The sequence below is a fragment of the Chiloscyllium plagiosum genome, chromosome 1 (genome assembly GCF_004010195.1).
Source record: "Chiloscyllium plagiosum isolate BGI_BamShark_2017 chromosome 1, ASM401019v2, whole genome shotgun sequence".
In the NCBI taxonomy this organism is placed as follows: Eukaryota; Metazoa; Chordata; class Chondrichthyes; order Orectolobiformes; family Hemiscylliidae; genus Chiloscyllium; species Chiloscyllium plagiosum.
In genome coordinates, this window is record NC_057710.1 from 128,063,742 (window position 1) to 128,076,106 (window position 12,365).

The 12,365-nt window shown below is 41.3% G+C and overlaps 1 protein-coding gene across 5 annotated transcripts in view; it reads left to right on the forward strand.

Annotated features, from left to right (window-relative positions):
* The window catches only part of prdm5 (PR domain containing 5), a 345,097-nt gene that overhangs the window by 194,421 nt on the left and 138,311 nt on the right, over nucleotides 1-12,365 (forward strand). The window lies entirely within an intron of this gene.

Here is a 12,365-nt window from a genome sequence, read left to right on the forward strand (position 1 = left end):
CCCCTCACCATGCTTTATCTCATTCCCTTCAACATTGTGCCCTTTCTGTGGCTTGTCCTCACTGGTAGCAAAATTATATTATTGATATTAATCTTTGTACTAACTTCCTGTCTATATTTTAATATATGTTAATCTGTTTGGAATGAGTGATAACTCCTCGTCAAAGTAGCAAAAGGCCCTTGTATGTTAAACATACAAAGATAATAGCAGTGACAGGAGTTGTTCTTCCTTTATGCTTGGCCACTTAACTGTTTATGGAAAAAACAGAATTGTTTATAACTAAGTTGTAAATCTATGGTTTTTATGCATATTTGCAATTTCTCTATCAGTGTTAAATACTTGACAGTCTCCTGTGAACATATTCCCCACAAGTATTCTTTCTTAGTTTTACTGAAAAAATGACATTGTCTAACAGGCTGATCTTTACACCTTATTCAGCTTTCAGATAAGTTTAAGAGGAAAGTTCAATTTTATCAACAGATGATCAGTTTCCTCTGCACGCACCGTTTTACTTGAGCTACACACAAGGAACATGGGGCTCAAACCACCAATGAAAACTGCAAAAGTGGATCATAGTCCAATGGAGACAGTGGAAGAGCTACCTTCCCTTTGGTCAGGTATCCTGCTGCATCTTATTCCACTCAGTCAGCGGGACAGCCAGTTTCAGGCCTTTCCTGACCATTGAGAATCTCAGTTGAATAGGTTCCTCTTGCTGAGAGGCCTGCAGCTCTCCTGAATAGGGGAGGCAGTGGTTGATGTTGGTACCAAATGCACTTAGGAGCGATGCTGAATCCCAGCCACAGAGGAGGGGATGGCAGAAGTGGTTTCACAAGATCAGGGTCATGGGGAAGGGTGGCTGGTGGCCAGGAAGAGGGTAGTTATTCGCAGCAATTCCTTTCCTCGGTAAGTTTGTCGAATGGGCACTGAGTGCTTGTGAAATGAGTGACCCCCATCTAGAATAACACTTATTTTTACGTGCATTTGAATGAGCACAGTGAAAAGTTTGCAATGTTGCTACTTTGTGCCATCTTAGGCATTGGGTATCGAGGCACAGAAACTATAAGTTTTCGTTACAGAACAGAAAAAGTTTTTTAAAAAATCAAGCATAGGAATGCAAAGTTTTTAAAACGTACTTTAATTACTCAAAGTTCAGAATAAGAATAAAAGGTAACTTTATGAAGTACTTAAATAATACTTGTTTCCACTGAGTCAGTGCCTGCCAGGCTTCAGAAGTGAAAGCTTCAATGCTCCACGTGCCCAAAATCACCTGCAGGACTCATCTCCCAGGCCGGCCTGGGCTCGGACTGCCTCCTACTCTGGGCGCTGGTCCACAGCTCGACTCCAGGGCCTGCTTCCCTTGCTGCCATCGTCTCTGGCTTGTCATCCACGGCAGGCTGAACTCGGAATCGCCTCCATTCTCCATTCTCGCCAGTCAAGTTTAAAAAGTTAAAGGTTTTGGGGGTGGGGGGAAGAAGAACTGCAGAAAAGGGAAGAAAAAGCAGGGGCTTAACTTGGCATGTTCCCCAGGAGAGGGTGACACTCTTCATTGGGCATCTTTACCCATCATAGGGCTTCATGCCACAAACTTGGTTGAGGTGGAGACAGGAAGGTAGTGGGGCCCACAGCCATCGGTCTCCTGCCTGAATAAGTTTACCTGCCACCAAGCCCTACTTACTACCCATAGGGAGGACCTCATCCTGACCAATGCAGATGGGACCTTGCCATGCGGGGAGGACAACTGTGGGCAGCATTGCACTGGCCGCTCCTCTGATGTCCCTCATTCAGAGGCACTCAGTATCTGAACAAGAGACCTGGGTTGGGGATGTGTGGGGCCCACTGAGAGTCTGCCCCCTCATCTTGCTGTCCTCAATTACCACATCATGGAATATAATTAAGACGGAGGTGATAGGTTCTTAATTGTAAATGGGATCAAGGGTTATGGGGAGAAAGTGGGAGAATAAGGTTGAGAAACTTATCAGCCATGATTGAATGGCAGAGCAGACTCAACGGGCTGAATGGCCTAATTTCTGCTCCTATGTCTTATGGTCTTCTGGTCATATAACCTTTCTCCTGCCCTCATTCCCCTGCTGCTTGGCATCCAGAATAATCTTGAACCTTAGTATCGGCAGCAGCCAGTGGATGCCAGTGGAGCTGTTGTTCAAGAGAGCTGCTACCTTTTGGTTGGCCAATAACTCTGCTCCTGGGGTCCTCAATCTGTAGGTGTGACCCCTATCACTTCCATTAAATATTACCAATATCCGATGTTTATATTCTAAGAACTGCAATGTTTCATAGAATAAGATTAAACAAATACTTTGTTCATAAGTTCCAGATTTTCCCCAACTGAACGACAGAAATAGTCCCCAATAAAAGTTTTGCCTTTCCTTGCAATGTGATGCTTTTAGTATCAGATATCATTAATCATGCAGTATTAAAGTTGATGTTCTGTGATGTTCAATGAATGCTTCAACAGTTTCAAAGACACTCCAACATAGCTTTGTCTGGAAGAACTGTGGGTGCCTCTTGGATGTAATTAATCTATTGGGATTGTTTGCTTGAACAGCTCCTGGAATGTGGATTAGATTAGATTAGATTCCCTGCAGTATGGAACCAGGCCCTTTGACCCAACAAGTCCACATTGACTCTCTGAAGAATAACCCACCCAGACCCATTCCCCTACCATTTATTTCCCTCTGACTAATGCACTTAACACTATGGGCAATTTAGCATGGCCAATTCACCTAACCTGCACATCTTTGGATTGTGGGAGAAAACCGGAGCACCCGGAGGAAACCCATATAGACACAGGGAGAATGTGCAAACTCCACACAGCCTGAGGCTGGAATCAAATCTGGGTCCCTGGCACTGTGAGGCAGTAGTGCTAACCACTGAGCCACCGTGCCACCCCTTTTTTCTTTGCTTTTTCTTTTAAGTAACCCACCCAGACCGATTTCCCCCACCCTATATTTACCCCTGACTAATACACCTAACCTACACATCCTTGAACACTATGGGCAATTTAGCATGGCCAACTCACCTTACCTGCGCATCTTTGGAATGTGGGAGGAACCTGGAGCACCCAGAGGAAACCATTACAGACGGTAGCCGGAGACTGGAATCAAACCCAGACTGGTGCTGTGAGGCAATAGGGCTAGCCACTGAGCCACCACCCAACCCTGGGTGGAATGGGGGTTCAAGGACAACAAAACTAATTAAAGTAATTACTGATGATACATACCAATCATTTTAACATTTCATTTGTGTCAGCCAAAATGGTGGTGTGTAAATGGGTCATCAATTACTCGTGATAATTTTACCAGTTAAACTGATAACAAACATTTTTAGCACTAGGAGCTCAGCGCTCTCACCTCTGAATTAAAAGATTGTTGGTTGGCATTCCACCCAGGCGTTTGAGACAGAATCTAGGCTGGTGGAGGTGCTTTTTGTGGGGAGATGGGGATACACTGAAGCCAGGTAAAAACAATGACTGCAGATGCTGGAAACCAGATTCTGGATTAGTGGTGCTGGAAAAGCACAGCTGTTCAGGCAGCATCCGAGGAGCAGTAAAATCGATGTTTCGGTCAAAAGCCTGATGAAGGGCTTTTGACCGAAACGTCGATTTTACTGCTCCTCGGATGCTGCCTGAACTGCTGTGCTTTTCCAGCACCACTAATCCAGATACACTGAAGCCAATCTGCCCTCTCAGATGGATGCAATGATCCCAAAAGCATAGTTTCAAATCAAAAACAGGCTCGGTCCCATTGGTGTTTATCCTTTGGCAACATTACCAAAATAGATTCTCTGGCTGTTATGTTACTGATGTTTGTGGGATATTTTTGTGTGCTATTTGGCTACTGCTTTTCTTAAAGTACAACAGTGACGACATTTTGAAAGTACCTCATTGGTGTAAAGAGCTTTGGGATCTCTTAAGGTCTTAAATGGTATTATATAAATTATAGTAGTTTTTTTTTCTTCGCAATATGCTGTCCATATCAATTGTATCATCTGCAAAAGTCTATAATCCTTCAGAGTGAGGGAATGCAAGCCCTGTAGTTATTGTGGATGTTAAAGAGTGAGATTTGATTGATGACCATTATAATGATTTTACTATGCGTGTAAGAGATGGCCAACACAGACAAGAGAAATGGCAGTATTTCACAGGAGTAAAACCAAAAACCTTTCCCTGATGGTCTGTAATGGTTAAAATCAAGGCTTGAGGCATTTAAACAAATAGAGCACCAAACATAGATTATTCTACACCCTGATTTACCTTGCAAAAGAAATGGAGAAATTTTACATGTTAAACCTATGATGTATTTACATGATATATGTGAATTTGCATACAGGTACTGTAGTTTTTCGACTTGAAGATGATTTTCTCCCATGACAGCATAGGTAGACATGACAAATTTGTCAAAATTTGTCAGACAATAACCACCCTAAACAAAAGAGAGTCTAACCATCTCCCATTGACATCTAGTGGCATGACCATCAGTGTATTCCCCGACAATCATATCCATTGACCAGAACAAAACCAGCCATATTAATGCTGTGGTTTCAACAGCAGCTTAGAGTCTAGATGAAACAACTATACAGAGACCAATATCCCGTCAACAAGTCACCCTTTAATTGCAAGTGCACAGTACACCAGCTGTGGGCAGCTGGCTCAGAGGTAGTCCCAGAAATCAGGAAGTTCTGAATCTCCTGTTTATATCAGTCAGCCAGGGCTCCCTGATTAGCCCAGGTTAACAACCCAATCAAGGATCTCACAGTCAATAAGATCCACCTTGTTGTAGTCACTACACTGGGAATGCTGCAGTACGCTTGAGTTCCTAAAGCCTGTCCACCTTCTACAAGGCACAAATTTAACTTTTGTATCCTGGTTTTCAGTTACCTAGATGAGTGCAGCTCCAATAATACTCAGGAGCTCGACATAATCCAAGACAAAACTTTACATTTGATCAGTGCCAGCTCTGCTGCCTTCACCGTTCACTTCTTCCATCACAGCATAGTTCACTGTCTATTAAATGTACTGCAACAAGCCTCCTTCAATGGCACCCTCCAAACCCATGACCTCTGCCACCTTAGAAGGTCTAGGGTAGCAGATCCTGACTTGGAATTACTGTGATAATCCTTCAATGTTGTTGGGTCAAAATCCTGGAACTCCCATCCTAATTTGTACTGGTCAGCATAGTTGCTCTGTTTAGATTGCAATCTTTCAAGATGTCTTACCACCCCGACCCTCTGTATGGCAATTAGAATGGGCAATAATCAATCCTGGAATTATTCTGGTGCAGAAATCGGTCCAGATGGGATGCTCTTCGGAAGATTTGTGCCGACTCGCTAGGCTAAATAGCCTCTTCTGCATTTCTATGATTCTACTGGTGACTCTTTGGTCAAGTACTCTTGAATATCCTATATTAATCTTGGACAAATTAAAGTATTATGTAGCTCATTAAACTTGTCCACTTACCTGCTTTCTTGCTATATCAATGTGTTTTTTGAAGTAACTACCTCTGATTGTTCTGTTTTCAGGTTAATCTAAATATTAAGGTTATTGAAAGAAACATCTCATTCATTATATATATTTATAAAATGTGTACTTTCTGTTATTTGATACCTTCAATGTCCAGAGTAGCTGAAATGTGGTGCATGTCATTACTGCATGTTATCAATCATATTTTAGATTTTGTTCATTTATTTCCCAAGTGGAAAAAGGTTTTGTTCAGAATGGTATTGTAATTGGATTCACAGCTATGCTTGTTTAGTCTGGAAGAAAGGAGCTTCCATATTTGTGTACAATTCAGATCAATCAGTGATTTTGCAACCTTAGATTTAACCTTTTTTTTTAACCAAGGTAAAGACTAGCTTAGATTCTCTACAGTATGGAAACAAGCTCTTCGGCACAACAAGTCCACATCGACCCTCCGAAGAGTAACCCTCCCAGACCCATTCCCCTACATTTATCCCTGACTAACACACCTAACACTATGGGCAGTTTAGCAATTCATCTGACCTGCACATCTTTGGATTGTGGAAGGAAACTGGACCACCAGGAGGAAACCCACGCAGACACGTGGATAATGTGAAAACTCCACACATATAGTTGCCTGAGGCAGGAAACTAACCCATGATTCTGGTGCTGTGAGGCTGCAGTGCTAACCCCTTAGCTACTGTGCTGCCCATTGGGTAAAGATTGGGTTAAGATTGGGTTGTGGTTTGGTCTGCTTCTCTCCGTTCTTCTGACTGAATTTGATTTCTGGAATTTCTGTAACTCTAAGAAATAGAACAACATTTACTCATAGCATGAAAAGTTATTTTATGACACTAGAGAAAACTGTGTAAGATATCAGAAGCAGCTTTGGCTGCTGGGGGTGTGATGGGGCTACCTTTAGAGTATGAAAATGAATTATTGTGCTTTGGTAAAAATCCTGGTCAGTGTGCTGCTGTTGGCTGCCCATGTCATGCATGGTGATATAAGGGAGGATGTTATTGCCTTTAAATAAGCTAGAAAGCAAAGGAAATGTTGCAAAACAAAGAAAATTTCTTGAATGAAAAAGTGATTGAGAGAGTGGGGAATAATCCCATTGAACTCTAAGAAAAAGAAAACAGCAGAGAATATAACTGCATCAAGAAAAAGCAACCAGTGTCTTTGAGACAGAAGCACAGAAAGCAACCAGTAAATGGTTCGATTCTTTTAATGTTCTTTTTGTTTTCATGAGTAAAGCTCTCATATTGAAGAAAATAATGTACCAAGTCCAAAAGGATGTTAATGTTATTTAAATGGAGTTTATGTTCAATCAGCTTTGATAAAGGGAATCCAGTCAATTGAGACCCACCTGTAATAATGTTGCCTTGACACTTCATATGCATTTGCATTGGCACAGAGCCAGCATACATTGGTGAACTTGTTCGTTCAACTGTGGAGCCCATCAGGTTTGGTCAAAAGAATGTAAGACTTTGTGAAGTTAATTTCACAGACTCTGTGATAGAGTACTGTTTAATAGTGAGATTTTCTTTAAAATGTGTTTTATGTTGGGCAGGTGCAAACAATCGCAGTATGGCAGCAAGAAGTGGCAGATTTATGGCATATGTGCCAGCAGTCTTCTGTGAACCTGAAACCTGGTGGCAGCTATGACCCAACCCAGTTCCCGCTGACAGCTCACATACTTGAATCAGTGAACTTTCAGTTGCTAAATCTGTCACATTTAACATTGAAAAGATGGGCATCCAGCAGAAATACCAAGTGAACTATTTATATGAATGAAATAAATAAAAATGCTCTCAAATGAATGAACTTCTGGTTGACCTGTCAAAGGAATTTGAAATAAAAAGAAACAAATGGATTTGGTGCTAAATCTTTAGTTATTAGACAAGGCTGTTGATGCATTTTTCAGATAAAAGCTGTTGAAGCAAGAAACTCAGCAGTTTCACTGATTCTTGGAGATAAGGGCAAGCCATGCTGTAGATTTTTTTTGGATTAAACATGTCTCACTCGCTTTCATATCTCTTCATCCATGTTTTAGTCTGAGTCAACAGTGTACCTGCTACGGGTGAAGAGTTTTCACCACAGTAAGCTTCACAGCTTGGAATTGAATAATTCAGTCTTCAAATTAACCTAATGTTTCAGATTTATGTGTTTCTGTCGCATTCTTGATGATTTATTGTCTGCTCTGTTTGGTACTGCAGTGTTTAACAGCATTGTAGTTTCTAGATTTGTGTAAACTTCAGCAAATGTTACATCAGTGATTTTTGCAGTCTTATATTTGACCTTTTTTAACCAAGATAAAAATGTGTAGAAAGGTTGGGTTGTGACTTAGTCTGCTTTACTCAGTTCTTCTAACTGAAATTAATTTCTGGAATTCTGTAGATCTAATTAAGAAGTAAAATAACATTTGCTTATAGCATGAAACGTACATTTACTGATACTATGCTGCCATTGTCCCAGAGGACAGATTTGCATACAAGTTCTACATCGAGCTTGCAAATTGTGCAAATGTCTGGTTGCCTTCCATACCTCTTGACCTCTACCACTTGGTGGGACAAGGGACACAGCAAGCACATGCAAGTTCTCTTTGAAGTTACACAACACCCTGACTCCGAGCTGTGAAATTGTTCCTTCTCTGTCAATGGGTCAAAATCCAAGAAATCCCTTCCTGACAGTACTATGGGTATATCTAAATCAGAAGATGGCTGAGCACCACAAGGATAATGTCAAAATTACAGTTCACTCAAAATAACACGTTAAACCAATGATAGTTAGCTTTACTGAATTCTTCATGATTAACTTATTTTTATAACAAATCTTTTCAATGTGCATAGAGTTTAGTGGAATCACATCTATACTTTAAAAAAAATCATAGAATCATACAGTACAGAAGAGGCCTGTTGGGTTTGTACTGCCCATCTGTGCTATACTATTGGGTACTGCCTACACAACTCCCACTTTCCCACAAGCTGGTTGTCTTAAATATTATGGTATTTCAGTTGTTCATCCATGAACGTTTTTAAGGTTGTGAGATTACCCACCTCACCTACCCTCCCAGGCAGTGCACTCTGACCCTAATCACCTTCTGGGTGAAAACAGATTTCCTCCACTCCCCTCTGAATTTCCTGCTTTTCACTTTACAAGTGTGTCTCCTTGTTCTTGACCTTTCAACCAAGGGGAACAGCTGCTTTCTATCCACCTTGTCTGTGCCCCTCATAATCTTTTACAGGTCTAGCAGGTCTCATCTAAACCATCACTGCTCCAAAGAAAACAACCTGAGCTTAAACAACCTCTCTTCAGAGCTGAAATGTTCCATCCCAGGTACATCTTGGTGAATATCCACTGTACCCCTTCCAATGCAATCACATCCTTCCTATAGTGCCAAGACCAGAACTATGCAGAGTACTCCAGTATGACCCAGCCAGAGTTCTGTACAGCTTCAACATGATCTCCTTATTCTTATAATCTAAGCTTTGACTGATAAAGGCAAGCAATCTCTATGCCTTCTTAACTAATCTGTTCAGCTGTCCAGCCATCTTAAGGGATCTGTCAACAAGAACCCCACATTACCTCTATTTGTCTACCTTCCCAGTGTCCTGCAATTCATCGAATACTCCCTTATCTTGTTACTTCTTCCAAACAGCATCACCTTAAGGTTAAATTCCATCTAACATTGATCTGCCTAACTGACCAATTTGTTTTTGTATCCTCCTGCAATCTAAGACCTTCCTCCTCACTGTCAACCACACAGCCAAACTTTGTGTCACCTGTATACTTATTTATTGTCCATCCCACATCCTCATCTGCATCATTTATGAATATCACAAACAATAGTGGATCTGGGATATGGATGACACTGGCTGGGCCAGCAATTATTCCCATTTCTAATTACCTAGAGGGCAGTTAAGAGTCAATCGCATTGCTGTGGGTCCGGAATTACATGTAAGCCAGACATTCCTTTGTGTATACTTTGCATTGCTCGTACGTTAGAGTCATAGAGATGTACAGCATGGAAAGAGACCCTTCGGTCTAACTCATCCATGCCAACTAAATCTCCTAAACCAATCTAGTCCCATTTGCCAGCATTTGTACCATATCCCTTTCAACCCTTCCCCTACTCATGTACCCATTCAAATGTCTTTTAAATGTTGTAGTTGTACCAGCTTCCACCACTTCCTCTCGAAGCTCATTCCATACATGCACCACCCTCTGCGTGAAAAAGTTGTCCCTTAGGTCCCTTTTAAATCTTTCCCCTCTCACCTTAAACCTATGCCCTCTAGTTCTAGACTCCCAGCCCTGAGGAAAAGGTTCCTGACGAAGGTCTTTTGCCCGAAACGTCGATTTTACTGCTCCTCGGATGCTGCCTGAACTGCTGTGCTCTTCCAGCACCACTGATCCAGAATCTGGTTTCCAGCAAATGCAGTCATTGTTTTTACCTTGTCTGTATACCCTATCCATATCCCTCATGATTTTATTAACTTCTATAAGTCACCCCCTCATATGTTGGAATTCTCTTTGTGTCTCGAGCTCCAAGGATCAGTTAATTATTTGTCAGATTTTATTTGCTATTAGGAATGAGCAGTAGTTCTATTTCGGTGGAGATTACAATAAAAATGCCAACATAATGGAAGTGAATGCACCCCCTTTGTTAAAATTATGACTTGAAACAGGTCCTCAGCCAAGATGTTTAATGGCTACACCTTTTATTCCAGGAAGAAACAAGAAATTAATAAAATGTTTGATGTAATACATGGACCATGTTGTTCACTATAAAATATCTGCTTCTTTGAGGCCTAAGATTTGACGTGGAACTAAATTGATGACTGTGGGCCCAGTCAGAGTGGGATATCAAGCAGGACCTGCCAATACCAGTTTTATTTTGCATTGAAGATGTTTAAATAGTAACTTCTATTCGGCCAAGAGTGTAAAAGTGTTATGTTCCTCATTAGGAAGCTTGTGACATGTCAGGATGACAGACCTTCATCAAAACTCTTTCTTTTATATCATCTACTGATAGGTTTAATGGATTTTAGATGTGCCTTTTGTTGCATATCTCAAGAAATTGAAGGGAAATTTGGAAGTGAAACTTTGAATTTTCTTATTGCTGTAATGATTAGACTTAAACCTAAGGAAGCTTCATGAAGTTAGTTCATGCCTGCTGCCAAAAATGTCTTCCAACTGTGAAGCATTTTGGAGGCAGGCGGTCAATAACGCTGTTTTAAGATGATTTTTGTGACCTCACTGGCCCTTGGTCACTTGCTGATGCTGCCGTTTCAATGAGGCTACCTTCCCTTAGACAGGCTAGAGGGCCATTGAAGCCAAAGTCTTCAGTCTCCAATAATAGCAGCAATGAGCATGCCGGATCATAATTGCTGCCAACTCCAATCCAGCTCAGGGTAATCCTTCCATTGTGTTGGACTGGCTGGGATCGATTCTGTTCATTTCTTCGCTGTTGTGCAGACCAACCCTGCTGGTCTGTGATCTGCCTCAATAGTGCCCAACTACCCATTATAGGCTGCCCTTTCTCTCGAGGTATAGGCTCTGCTTGGGAAGACAGCTTTGGGTGTATGTTTATTGACCTTGGAATGATGGTGAATGCTCAGTCAATCACTTGGGAATCTACTAGCTGGCAGATCACTGAGCAAGTCTCCCTATCTGCAAGGCAGGCTCAGACCACCATTTGCTTGTGGTATTGGAGTCCTGTAGTCCATAGCAAAACACAGCCCAAACAATCTGCTTTTTGTGATGACATTTGGTTGGGACAGAAGAGGGTTCCTGTAATAAAGAAAATGCAGTTTAATGAAATGTTAGACATTATTTATTAATTATTTGGAAGATTTGTTAATTATTCACGAATCTCTTATGAGTTTATCTTGCCAAATTGGTATTTTACTGTCGATGCACTTTTATACATTGAATTCATTTGCTTCAAACTGTTATCTATTGCAAAGCTTGGAGCCAAGGTGGGTGGTTTGTAGAGACTGAACTATTGTATATGGAACAACTTTTAGAATACTGCTGACAATTCTGGTCGCCCTCCTGTAGGAAGGATGTTGTTAAACCTGAGAGGGTGCAGAAAAGATTTACAAGGATGTTGTCAGGACTGAAGGAGTTGTGTTATAGGGAAAGGGGCATTTTTCCCCTGGATCATTGGAGGCTGAGGGGTGACCTTAAAGGTATCTTAAGAGTGAATAGCCAAGGCCTTTTTCCTCCGGTGGGCAAGTCCAAAACTAGATAGTATAGTTTTAAGGTGAGAAGGGAAAAATTGAAAAGGGATCTGAGGGGTAAATTGTCATGCAGAGGGTGGTGTGTGTATGGAATGAGCTGCCAGAAGAGGTGGTGGAGGCTGGTACAATTGCAGCATTTAAAAGGCATCTGGATGGGTATATGAATCAGAATGGTTTGGAGGGATATGGGCCAAATGCTGGCAAATGGGACTAGGTAAGTTTGGGATGTCTGGTTGGCGTGGACGAGTTGGACTGTGCTGTATTATATCTGTGAAGTTTAGAAATTTCTTTAAGTTCAGGATGAAATTATATTATGAGTGCAAGTTCTTTTGCATATTTTACTTATAATGGAGATTGCATTCTCGACTTCATCACGACTTCTTTAACCCTATTTGCTTTCTGGTCCTGCTTGTTGGAGGCTAGCATCTGTAATGGTTCACTCAGGAGGAGGCCATGTCAATGTCCCAGCATTAGTATGTATTTAGTGTTGTTTCATGTTCAACTACAACTATAAACAATGGTCAACATTTAAGAAGCTGATGATTGTAAGTACTGCAGGCAAATTAAATGTGAAAATGGCTATTAAACAAGATCTGATCATCCTTGACAAAGTACTTCAATGGATTTCTAGAATGCCATTTGAACTGAGC